This window comes from Dreissena polymorpha, chromosome 4, assembly GCF_020536995.1.
Source record: "Dreissena polymorpha isolate Duluth1 chromosome 4, UMN_Dpol_1.0, whole genome shotgun sequence".
Taxonomy (NCBI): Eukaryota; Metazoa; Mollusca; class Bivalvia; order Myida; family Dreissenidae; genus Dreissena; species Dreissena polymorpha.
The window spans coordinates 106,084,589-106,098,890 of NC_068358.1; positions in this window are offsets into that span (position 1 = coordinate 106,084,589).

Sequence of the window (14,302 nt, forward strand, 5' to 3'; positions counted from 1 at the left end):
CTACTTCAATGTGCTCATGCCCATGTTGTATATCAGTCAGATAGCGATGAATGTAGTCACTGTCAAACCCTTAACTTAATTGGTACGCATTTGATTTTAATTTATTCTCCTCTAAATTCGTACGCGGTCCATAGTTTTTTACAGTTTTAATCCAATGTTAAATTATTTTGGGTTCCCATCAAAAGATTGAACTATTTGCGATACGCTTTGTGTCCCTATAGCAGTCGTGACACCCCTTATTTGCTCACTTAAATTTTGGAAAAATTATGGAACGACTATTTTAGATAACAAAATGTAAGAAATTAAATTATTCACTTACCAGGTATTCTGCGTTTCCAGATTCAAAATCCTATGATCACATGCGCCAATTCAAGAGTGTGTCCCGTAATACGAACCACGAATAATACGAAAGTTAAAAGTCTTTATTCATAATAATAATTTCAATAATATGTCATAATTTTGGAGGGAAAACGCTTTTTTAATTAGTTGTACCAGTAAATGGACTATGTGTGTGGTGAATTCCTTTACTGTTGGAGTTATGTTGAAGTCAAGCGTGGGATTCGTGTATTAACTAATTACTACTGACATTAAGCCAAGTAATGACTTTGGCAATTTAAGTATTTCCTGTGAAGTTATCTTTTTATTTCAACTGGTCTTGTGGTGATGTTATCAGAAAATAAATCCTTCTTACTACTTCTAATTAAATTAACTACCCTGAAATTAAAAACAAAAATAATAACTTAATGTATGACAAATCTAATCGGTCTTCCAGGCTTTTATCATAAAAAACCCGCAACTATCTAAATTAAAGGTTATATTGACCTTTGTTTATAATTGAATAATTCTGTCGGAGCTTAGACACCCCTGTCAAATGCTATTTTGATAATCTCCACGCAATGTATGTTAGACAACTCGTCTCGTCCGCTTCAATGGATTGTTGATTAGATAATATACTGTAATGAACTCCGCTTCACTTCTCTTTTGTACATGAAATTACAAAAATGCGCTCAGTGAAAAGGGGGTTAGAGTAATGATACTTCAAACGCTGACTAACAGATTTAAAAGTCTCTTGGTTAAATTAACTACAAATTACACCCCATGATTGTGACGCTTAAGTATGTAAACCACTAGTCGGATACATTTTGATTGCTGTATTTATTTTAGAGTAAAATGCTTTCATGTTTTTAACTCCTATTCACAATCACCATTATACCATTACTAATGCAATCAACAAACAACTCGTGAAGTTTATTGAGTAAAAGACGCGCGCTTATTTATACTAGCGGACTGGCTCGAAAAAAATAACCACTCGAAAATGCTTCGTTAAATTGATGTATAAGCACTGAACGTGTTTGCTGTTGTAGAATGTCTCTGATAAGCTTCTACGCATTGCACAGGCTAATCAATATACACAGGCTAATCTCATTTGATATGCATTTAGCCCCGTTTTCACTGAAAGCAGTCAATATGTACAGATTTCAATGATAAACACCAGACTGGCCAATCTCATTTTACTGGCTGTTAAACACTAAGTCATATTTATAAACCCTTTGCAAAGTGTACCAATACACAGCGGTTCATCACGTTATGTTGAGGTATCAACGACAACTCTGCTAGGAGAATGGAATTTATCGTCTGCTACAACAGGCTTACCATACATAAGCCTTCTTGCCACATACTGATTCACAAAATATGGTCTGTAAAATTAGACTTATCATATTTCAAACCAACAAAAGTAAAATCGTCATTATAGCGGCAATCATTCAAACCGCCAAAATGCTCGCTCATGAAATGTTAAACCGATAGTAGTAAAACAGCTAAAATGCTCACTTATCATATTTAAAACCGACACAAGTGAACTCGTCAATATAGCGGCAATTATTCGAACCGCCCGCTAAAATGCTCACGTATTATATTTCAAACCGACGGAGACCGTCAAGATGGCCGCAAAACCGCCAACATTCTTACTCATACGAAACCGCTAAAAACCGACGGAAGTGAAACCGTCAAGATGGCGTCAAACCGCCAACATTCTTACTCATCATATATCAAACCGCCAAAAACCGACGGTTGTAAACCGCCAAGAAGACCGCCAAACCTATCAACCAATCAGAAGACCGATCTCACTCCATTTCAACCAATCAGAACGTTGGGATCTCAAAGATGGCGTCCAAGATGGCGACGAAATACCTACTTTCCTACTACTCGTATGGTAGCGCTGGGGATTTTTTCTCTCAAATGAACAGGGTTAAATCATGGCGATGGTAAATTGTAGGCTTGAATCGTGTATTTGATTTTATAATGATAAATGATTGTTCCAAAAGTTGTATATGTTTGTAGCCATTACTTTTGATTATTAAATTAGTTTTTAAAGTCAGATTGTTCGATATTGTACCTTAAATTTGTAGTCTTCATGTACTCGTGTGTAATATTTGTAAAAATCTGCTTTATCATTGTAACTCGACCACATTTTTAACTGCGTTGCTTGTTTTTGATTGTTGTTGTTGTTTTTGTGATGTTTAAACTATATAAACTATTTCCTCTCAATTTCTATGTTTTTATGTAATTTTCTAAAACTATATATTACGTAAACGATCTAACAAAATATATTTTGCGTTGAAGTACACATGCGATATTGTTAAATTTCACACTTACGTGTACACACACATCTGGAGTGTATCTTTCAAAGGCATCCATAAGTAATTATACGCTTGCGAAATGCTTTTCGCAAGAAAACACACACTCACATAAGGAAATGCAAATAAAACGGCAGCGTGAGCGCTTTCCTAATCAAATGTGCGAACGCACGAATCTTCAAACATACTCGTACACGTCCTTAAACAAATGTCATCCACAAACAAACATACGCACTAGACTGCACTCGATCACACAGATGCATGCGAAAATGCTTTACACAAATGAAATCGCGAATATACACTGTAATAAGCGCACGCCAGCATCTGCTGCTCGTAAACTATAACATTAACAACAAGAAATATCTTTTAAAAAATATACGGCGTTGATTTTGGTTGTGGTTGATGAAAGAAAAAGAGTTATATCAATGAGGCAGCAAATGCTTTTTTCTGCGCAATTCTTAGCAGCAGATTTCGTGACTTATTTCGCATTATTATATATTATTGACCATATATCTATCGATATGGTACAAAATACCGTTAGGGCCATCGTGGTTACACATTAAAATCCAGAGGGCGAGAATGCGAGAACGCGAGAGTACGATGACTAGAATGCGACAGTGCGATGACGACAGTGCGACAATACGATGACGAGAATGCGAGAACGCAATAGTACGAGGACGACTATGCGACAGTGCGATGACGACAGTGCGACAATCCGATGGCGACAGTACGAAAGTACGATGGCGACAATGCGAGAACGAGATGGTACGATGACGAGAATGCGACAATACGATAACGACTATGCGACAATACGATGGCGAGAATGCGAGAACGCGATGACGAGAATGCGAAAACGCGAGAGTACGATGACGAGAATGCGACAATACGATGACGACAGTGCGACAATACGATGGCGAGAATGCGAGAACGCGATGGCGATAATGCGATGATACGATGGCGACAGTACGATACGACTATCACATTGTCACCATCGTACAATCGCACTGTCGCCATCGTATTGTCGCATTGTTGTCACCGGTAGTAATTACTAAATATGAGAATACGGCCAAGTACAAACGCTATGGCGCTGGCAATCTTCTTACTGTAAAGGGGCACACACAAACTATATTGATGTTGTGAGTTGAGTGTGAAACTGTTCTATCCCTCAAGCCTTTTCATAAGAGATAAAGTAGATTCACGCTAAATACGCATTTAACATCGTTACAAAGACGCGGCCGTGTTGCCGATGTTCTGTGGAATAATGCTCAAATAAGCCAATGGGATTAATGAAGTGTATTCATTCTGATCTAGCAGAGTGAAATTTTATTTGAAAGTTATTGGACACTTACAAAGGTCAGGTAATGTGAAAAGCTTGCTTAGACAGCTACGCCGAAAAAGACCCACACAGGCGCATGCACGCCTGCACAGAGGGAGAGAGACCCACACACGAAAACTCAAACGAGTAGTAGAAAAAATTATTAGCATATTCTGCATACATGTATACTTATACAGTGTTTTATAATTTTTATCCTATTATTATATTTTTTGGTAAAAATGTAAGAAGTTTTACATCGTTAATTCGCAGGTTTACAAAACAGAAAGTTATCATACTTAAAAATTATCTTATCGCAACACCTTATTTGGAATCGTAATTTTGTGTATAAGTAATATAGCATTATGCAACACGTACTTAGCATTAACCATGGTACAATTTCATCTGTGCCAAATCATTTCTCATTTGTTTATGTAGAATATAAATATATAACAAACTGCTTCAATGTTTGTCCGAAATCAGCAGCCATGAGCCTCCTACTAAAGAAACAAAAGCCAATAAAACAAGAGTTCCGCGGTCGGAGATATATGCCCCCCAAACAGGGCTTTGAACTAGTCACCCCAATTTCAACAGGGGCCATCTACTGTCCAAGGCGAATGCATATGTAAATCAGTCAATTTGTTGATGAGTTATTGATTGGAAACGATTTTCACACTTATTGTGATTGTGACCTTGACCCTTGACCCCAATTTAAAAGGGGTCATATACTTTACAAGGCCAATGGGCATGGGAAGTATCAAGCCCATCGGTCAATTGTTTGACGAGTTATTGATCAGAATTGACACATATTCAGACAGTGACGTTGACCTAGTGACCCCATTTATGTAGAGGTCATCTACAGTCCAAGGCCAATGCACATGGGAAGTATCAAGCCAATCAGTAAATTCGTTGAGGAGTTATTGATCGGAAACGATTAGACACTTATTGTGACAGTGACCTTGACCATTGAGCTCGTGACCCCAATTTCAATAGCGGTCATCTACTGTCCAGTGCCAATGCACATGCGAAGTATCAAGGCAATCAGTCAATCCATTGATGAGTTATTGATCAGAAACGATTTTCATGCTTATTGAGACAGTGACCTTGACCTTTGACCTAGTGACTCCGATTTTAATAGGGTCATCTACTGTCCAAGGCCAATGCACATGTGAAGTACCAAGCCAATCAGTCTATTCATTGACGAGTTGATAATCAAAAATGATTTTCCCACTTATTGTGAAAGTGACCTTGACCTTTGACCCCAATTTCAATAGGGGTCATCTACTGTCCAAGGCCAATGCACATGTTAAGTATCAAGCCAATCGGTCAATTCGTTGACGAGTTATTGATCAGAAATGATTTTCACACTGATTGTGACAGTGACCTTGACATTTGACCTAGTGACCCTAATTTCAATACGGGTTATCAACTGTCCAAGGAAAATGCACATATTAAGTTTCAAGCCAATCGGTCAATCCATTGACGAGTTATTGATCTGAAACGAACTGGTCTACCGACAGACATCCAACAAAACAATATACCCCTCTTCTTCGTATAGCATTTGAACATGCTCTTTGAATGTATTGTTCCTGAAATTTTTTTTTATCTGTATATAAGTATATTCTGTTAATAGTTCACTTAAATAAATGCTCAATTAAGATGTTTAGCTTTTGTGAATCAAGAACTGTAGAGTCATTGTTTATGTGGATATAGTATGTAAGCTAAATCTAGAAATTTGCACACTTTGTAGGGTTTTCACTTATTCACACATTTTAAATTTTAAATTTTGTTAACAATATTTCAAATCATAAGTCAAATACAAGTAGTATGGTATATTTATTGTTCACTCTTCAATACTTAACAGGAACAAGGAAGAGTATGCTGAGTACCAGTACATTTTATTCTACAAAACAATATAAAACAAGGGCTGTTTGTAAAACATGCATGCCCCCCATATGGGCTGTCCGTTGTAGTGGCAGCCATTGTGTGAATACGATTTTTGTCACTGTGACCTTTGACCTGAAAATCAATAGGGGTCATCTGCGGGTCACGATCAATGTACCTATGAAGTGTCATGATCCTAGACAAAAGTGTTCTTGAGTTATCATCCGAAAATCGTTTTACTATTTCGGGTCACTGTGACCTTGACCTTTGACCTTGTGACCTCAAAATCAATAGGGGTCATCTGCAAGTCATGATCAATCTACCTATGAAGTTTCATGATCCTAGGCATATGCGTTCTTGAGTTATCATCCAAAAACCATTTTACTATTTCGGGTCACCGTGACCTTGATATTTGACCAAGTGACCTCAAAATCAATCTGGGTCATCTGCGAGTCATGATCAATCTACCCATGAAGTTTCATGATCCTAGGCCTATGCGTTCTTGAGTTATCATCCGGAAACCATTTTACTATTTCGGGTCACCTTGACCTTTGACCTAGTGACCTCAAAATCAATAGGGGTCATCTGCAAGTCATGATCAATCTACCATTGAAGTTTCATGATCCTAGGCGTATGTGTTCTTGAGTTATCATTCAAAAACCATTTTACTATTTCTGGTCACCGTGACCTTGACCTTTGACCTAGTGACCTCAAAATCAATAGGGGTCATCTGCGAGTCATGATCAATGTACCTATGAAGTTTCATGATCCTAGGCCCAAGCATTCTTGAGTTATCGTCTGACAACCACCTGGTGGACGGACCGACCGACCGACAGACCGACATGAGCAAAGCAATATACCCCCTCTTCTTCGAAGGGGGGCATAATAAGCTAGCATTTATGACCCAAAACACCAAAAAGCGTTGATTACATTACCAAGGGCAGACTAAAATCTAAGACAAAGAAATTGACATATTTAGTTATATTATCGTTTATTTATATTATTCTATTAAACAGTCCCTAGAATTGCATTTTTCCTTCTTGAAAATATCTGGGGGAGTTGGAGTAGGATATGGATGACCAGCTAAATGTGACTGGACACAGAAATGAGAGCTGCGTGCTAGACATTCTGTGTAATTTATTAATTTGGAATAATTGTTGTGAACTGATAGAGTTTTATTTCGGCATCATGGTGCAAACACAATTAACAAACATGTTGCATTCATAAAATAATACATAAAAATACAAACAGAAGTATTAACCATGTCACGCAACACAGTACCAAGGATAGCACACAAAAGAGAGTGATCTCTTATTTCCATTGTGGTCCTGATGACCATTGTCTATGCTTCTCCTGTATTTTATAAACATATAAAAAGGGAATGAAATTCGAAAGCTTTAATTGCAATAATTTTTCTTGCAACATATAGTTATTATTAAGGTATTTTAAGAGATGATTTATGCATGTAGACAGTTGTAATCATCCGACCATTACAAAAGAAACATTTCTGATGGTTATCAATGTGTGCAAAGTAACAGTGAAATGTCATTTGTGCATGTACATCGGGTGAACAATTTTTTTTTAAATTAAACATCTAAGTGTGATCTCAACATATTAAGGTACTGATATGCTAATGAGAAGCACCATCACCATGGTCACAGAATTGGTATCATTTTCACAGGGATGTAAAATTATAACAAACTTAAAATACTTAGCTGAAAATAAATCTAACCCTTAGCTAAACAAGAGGGCCATGATGGCCCTGTATCGCTCTACTGCTGAAAAAAAGGCTGAAACAAATATTCTCTGCATGTGCAAATACTTAAATATAGGCCCTATTTAAGCACATGTACACTTTTGTGACCCCCTGGGCTGGGTCAAATTTAACCCCAGGGGCATAATTTGAGCAAACTTTGTAGAGGACTACTATATCTCACTACATGTACATACAAAATATGGAAGCCCTAGGTCCTAGAGTTAAGGACAAGAATATTTTTTAAAAATTTACAAAATAAGCAAGATATAAGCGTGTATAATGTTCAATTTTGTGACCCGCAGGGTCAGGGTCAAATTTGACCCAAAGGGCATTATTTGAACAAAATTGGTAGAGGACTATAAGATGTTACTGCATACCAAATTTGGTAGCCATAGTCTGAATAGTTTTTGACAAGAAGATTTTTAAAGATTTCACAAAATAGGCGCTTTATAAACATTTATTCAATTTTGTGACCTCCTGGGGCAGGGTCAAAGTTGACCCCAGAGGCATTATTTGAACAAATTTGGTAGAGGTTTATTAGATGTCACTACTTACCAAATTTTGTAGCCCTAGGTTCAATGGTTATGGACAAAAGACTTAAAGTTTTCACAAAATAGGCCCCATATAAGCGTATGTTCAGTTTTGTGACCCCCCGGCAGGGTCAAATTTGACCCAAGGGGCATAATTTGAACAAACTTGGAAGAGAACTATAAGATGTCACTACATACCAAATTTGGTAGCCCTATGCCTTATGGTTAAGGACAGAAAGATTTGCAAAGTTTTCACAAAATAGGCACTATATAAGCATTTAATCGATTTTGTGGCCCCCAGGGCAGGGTCAAATTTGACTCCTGGGGCATAATTTGAATAAACTAAGTAGAGGACTATACAATGTCACTACATACCAAATTGTGTAGCCCTAGGCCTAATGGTTATGGACAAGATTTTTTTTTAAGTTTTCACAAAATAGGCAATATATAAGCATATGTTCAATTTTGTGACCCCCGGGTAAGGTTCAAATTTGACCCCAGGGATAAAATTTGAACAAATTTGGTAGAGGATTATAAGATGTCACTACATACCAAATTTGATAGCCCTAGGCCGGATGGTTATGAACAGGAAGATTTTTGAAGTTTTCACAAAATAGGCATTATATAAGCATATGTTCAATTTCGTGAACCCCGGGGCAGGGTCAAATTTGACCCCAGGGATAAAATTTGAACAAATTTGGTAGAGGACTACTAGATGTCACTACATACCAAATTTGATAGCCTTAGGCCCGATGGTTAAGTTTTCACAAAATAGGCCTTAAATAAGCATATGTTCAATTTTGTGATCCCCCAGGGCAGGGTCAAATTTGATCCCAGGGGCATAATTTGAACAAACTAAGAAGAGAACTATTACATGTCACTACATACCAAATTTGGTAGCCCTATGCCATACGGTTATGGACAAGTAGATTTTTTAAGTTTTCCCACAATAGGCCTTATATAAGCATATGTTCAATTTTGTGACCCTCGGGGCAGGGTCAAACTTGACCCCAGGGGCATAATTTGAACAAACTTGGTAGAGGACTATAAGATGTCACTACATACCAAATTTTGTAGCCCTAGGCCCAATGTTTATGGACAAGTAGATTTTTAAAGTTTTCAAAAAATAAGACCTTTATAAGCATATATTCAATTTTGTGACCCCCGGGGCAGTTTCAAATTTGACCCCAGGGGCAAAATTTGAACAAACTAAGAAGAGAACTATTACATGTCACTACATACCAAATTTGGTAGCCCTATGCCATACAGTTATGGACAGAAAGATTTTTAAAGTTTTCACAAAATAGGCCTTATATAAGCATATGTTCAATTTTGTGACCCCCGGGGAAGGGTCAAATTTGACCCCAGGGGCATAATTTGAAGAAATTTGGTAGAGGACTATTCGATGTCTCTACATACCAAATTTGATAGCCCTAGGCCCAATGGTTATGGACGAAAGATTTTGAAAGTTTTCACAAAATAGGCCTTATATAAGCAAATTTTCATTTTTTGTGACCCCCGGGGCAGGGTCAAATTTGACCCCAGGGGCATAATTTGAACAAATTTGAAAGAGGTTCACCCCAGGAACATTCCTGAGAAATTTCATCAGAATTGGACCAGTAGTTTAGGAGATGTTTAAAGGAAAAGCTAACGCATACATGGACGCACGCACGCACGACGGACACAGGACCATGACATAAGCACCCCGCTGGCCTTTGGCCAGTGGAGCTAAAAACCTAATTCTTGCATCATGAAAAAGTTCTGATGAATAATTTATCATCTCCTACATAATTTCAATATCCTTCCATATGGAAACAATCAAACTCTGCACAAAATATAAGACGGGTATATATACGCTTTATCATATGACCACTTTTTAGTACATATATTTGGTTTGCCAACCAAATTCTTAAATTTCACAAATGACCTTTAGATTTAACCTTAACCTTTGTCATTTGTAATGTACAGTGCATGATTTACACTGATGGTGCTTCCATCATAGAAAGTTTGAGAATAAAAATATGTAACTTTGTGCATAGATAGAAATGTACCTTTTTTCTAAAAAGACAAGTCTTTTAAGACTTAAGGCACACATAATGCGCCTCTAACATAAAACAAGGAGTGTCATAAAAACGGGTATAGATGTGCTATATCATATGACCACTTACAGGCATGATTTTTAACAAATATATTTGGTTTACCTACCAAATTTAGTAAACCAAATTTACTTCAACAAGAATTGGTTTCTGACGGGATTATCAAAACTTGAAAAAAGGCAGCAAATAGTTACAGAAGCCACATTCAGTTGTGAAAACTAGACTTAATATGATTAAAATAACATGATCTGTGGAGATATTAAATACAAAATATGCAAGTTGTCCCTGATAGGCCTGTTTTTATTGCACAGGCTAATCTAGGAAGACACTTTATGCACATGCATTAAGTCCAGTTTTCCCAGAACACAGGTAATATAAAGTAAAATCACTGGCAATCACCATTACATCATCACCACTGGCTTATTACTCAGTGTTTAAACACAAATAAACACAACAATCCTTAAGCTATCGAACAAACTGGTTCAAAGAAAGAAAACAGTAAAATATATACCCATTTCAACTGTTAGGTAATAAACACTTAATTGAAATACAACAGAATAGCCAGTCTAAAATTAAAAACAAGGGACAAAATTGTCACAAAACCAGGTTTTCATTGGGAAAAAAAATCTGATTAAGGGATACAACTCAAACTGAACTTTTGAAATGAACAAACAAAATTAACCCCCTTTGTAAGTTTGTTTCAAAATAAATCTATTTTAAGTTGTGGTGACCTTGACATTGGAGATATTGACGTGATTCTTTCGTGCAACACACCGTCCCATGATGGTGAACAAATGTGCCAAATAATTGTAAAATCTCACAATGAATGACATAGTTATGGCCCAGACAAGCTCATTTATTGCCAATTTTGTCCTTTGAACTCAAAGTGTGACCTTGACCTTGGAGATATCGACGTAATTATTTCGCGCGACACACCGTCCAATGATGGTGAACAAATGTGCCAAATGATTTTAAAATATGACAATGAACGACATAGTTATGGCCCGGACAAGCTTGTTCCGCCCGCCCGCCAGCCAGCCAGCCAGCCAGCCAGCCAGCCCGCATTCGCCAATCTAATAACCAGTTTTTTCCTTCGGAAAACCTGGTTAATAACATCATACAAATAATATATTGCTTATTGTTTAAATGAATGAAAATGAGAGGGCAAAAGGTCGATAGACACTCACGTAAACAACTCTAAAAGCAGCTTTTGCCATGTTTTGGAACCATTTAATAAGAACCAAGATATTGTGACAAGTGCTCTCAGCAAGTTTTAAGATGATTGGACAATTACAGCCAAATAATAAAAACTGCCCACCACTTTAAATGATTTAAATCAGTAACACAAGTTTTAATGCCTCTTTATAACTACATCAGACACCTAAATATCAATCATGTATACATTCGCCTTAAAACTTTGTTAAACATTTGAAAGTAAAGTACAAAACACTTGAACAACAAAACTGAACAATAGATAAGGACTGGAACCATTTTCAAACTCTGGCAAGATGTTAATTAAATAATGTTCTAACATAGTTGTATGACCAAAAATGTGACAAATAATTGTCAAGCTTGGTTGAGAGACCATTAGAACAAAAAAGTGGGATGAGAAATTATTTGCAAATATGTAACTTCACAAGTGTTTACAAGGTTTTGCTAAAAGGAAATCTTCCGCACATACTGGTGGCCATGTTGTTTTTTTAACGGACGTTAACCACTTTCGCAGACAGCAGTGTTATTATTAGAACAAATGTTCTGAGCTAATTTCAAGACCATTTGTGTCTGGTACAATAGGACACTAAAGGAAAAAAGAAAAAACAACGTTTATGCTGTACAAATATACAGACAATAGAAGAGGAAAGTCTGCCAACAAACCCACATCAGGGCTGCACAGCTTAACATACAGTTACTCAGGTGATAACCCTGAAGTATTTAAAACGTAATAGAGAAGATCAAAGGCCCTCTAAAGGTGACAAATCCAATTATTATGCATATAAACTGGTCTAATTTGTACTGGATTTCAGTTACTCTTGCATAAAAAATGCTAATAACACAGCTTAGGTGCAAAGTTGTCAAGAATTATGGAACACATACCCGTTTCATAATTGGAAGAAATGTTTACAACTTTGCAACTAACGAGATGAGTAGCCTTAAAGCGGGGATGTATGCTAAAATAGCCGAAATAAAAATCAATTGTAATTCTATTTTAAACAACTTTTTACAAGCAGAAAGTAACTTATTAGATCACAACAAACGTTTTAACCATTTAGAAGACACCTACTTTGTGAGTGATACCGGAAAACGTTGAAAATCAACGATATTTTTTGGTGACCTGAGTCACTTTCACTTTCCCGAGTAAACAGTGATGTAAATAAACTGATAGTTTGTAAACTGATTTGACTTGGAGGACACTGTATTTTGAGTTCAGAACAAGTTGTATTGCTAATTTTTGTGTGGTAATGTCCAATAGCATATATATATATTGTTTTTTGATAACTTATATAAATAAAATATGAAAAAAATACTTTAATATCGGTAAATAATTACGGATCGTCACCTTTATAGGGCCTTTAATAAATGTGAAAAATAATAAGATAGGATTCAGCAGAAATTGATTATACATGTATTGATTGCAGAAAGTACCTCTGCCATCAACTATATTGACAAGAGTGCCACATCTTGACACACAAAAAATCCAAGTAAACTTTGTGTATAAATCTTACAAAATTATACTCACATAATTAAAGAAGTCATTAAATATGTGTTATAATTTAATATTTTTTAATGATACATTTCTGTTCAGTTTTTTTACTTTTGTGTTTAATGGGTTAACTATTTTAACTAAAAATATAAGATTTTAACAAAGAAGTAATTTAATATATGATTGTATATGAACTTTCTAAGCAATTGTTTTATTTAAGTATAACAATTATTTAATTTTCTCTTTTCATTAAATACAGATGATTTATATTTTTGAAACATGGTTTCCTGTTGTTGTGTTTTAATTTCAATTTACGAAATTTTCATGAACAATTGACAATAAATTCACAATCATATTACATTTAACAAACTTGTTCAGAGAAAGAAAACTTTACAATAGAAGTACATGAGTTAAAATTTCAACAGGTAAGGAATGAACACAAGAGAAAAATACTACCATGCCGACCAACATGTCATAAAACATATCATACAAAAATATACATTGCCTATTGTACAAAACTGCATGAAAAACAAGATATTTAAATGAATAAATATCTATTTTAAAGAACATAAGCTATCATGGTATTTTGTATATTTCTTTATATTCAAGATAAACATAATATTTTAGCATGCCATACATTTCAGAAAAAAACTTATTTCAGTGCTTTTCACAATAAAAACTGAACCTCCATACCAAAGAAACCTATAGAATTTATTGTAATTTACTAAAAATAAGGATCAGTCTATTATAATCTGCCATGACATGATAGATTTAAGAGTAAACTGCCTCAAGACCACATATAACATATATATTGTCTGAATGCAGAAGACATTTTACCTATACTCATTTTATTATTGTGTTTTATACTGTTTTATATTGTTTACATTCCATTCTAATATACCGAATTAAAATAACAGCAGAAATTGTCAAATTTTCTAAAGTTAACCATGGTAACCACAAAGTTTGAATCATTTTCATGTACATAACTCTGAAACATCAATGATTCCTGGATTTTTTGTAGTTAAATTGGTTTTATGTTAGAATATGTAATATCAATTGAACGTTAAATGAAAATTGAACAAAACAGAGAAAAGTTAGTTTTTATGCATGTACTAAATAATCATAAGTGATGGGATCTGATTTGAATTCTTTAAACATTCATATGAACATAGAATTAGTATGTCTGGATTGCATAAAGATAGAAAATGCAATTTTAATAACAATGTGAATTATTTTCACATGTTTTAATAAGTTATTCTGTACATGGACATTGGTTTCCATGGTTAGAGTTCAATTAATCCATGCTAACCATCACTAATAATATCAGAAAAGAAGAAGATGCAAACATTGGAATATATTTAATTTTCAAAAATTTGGTAATAGTAAG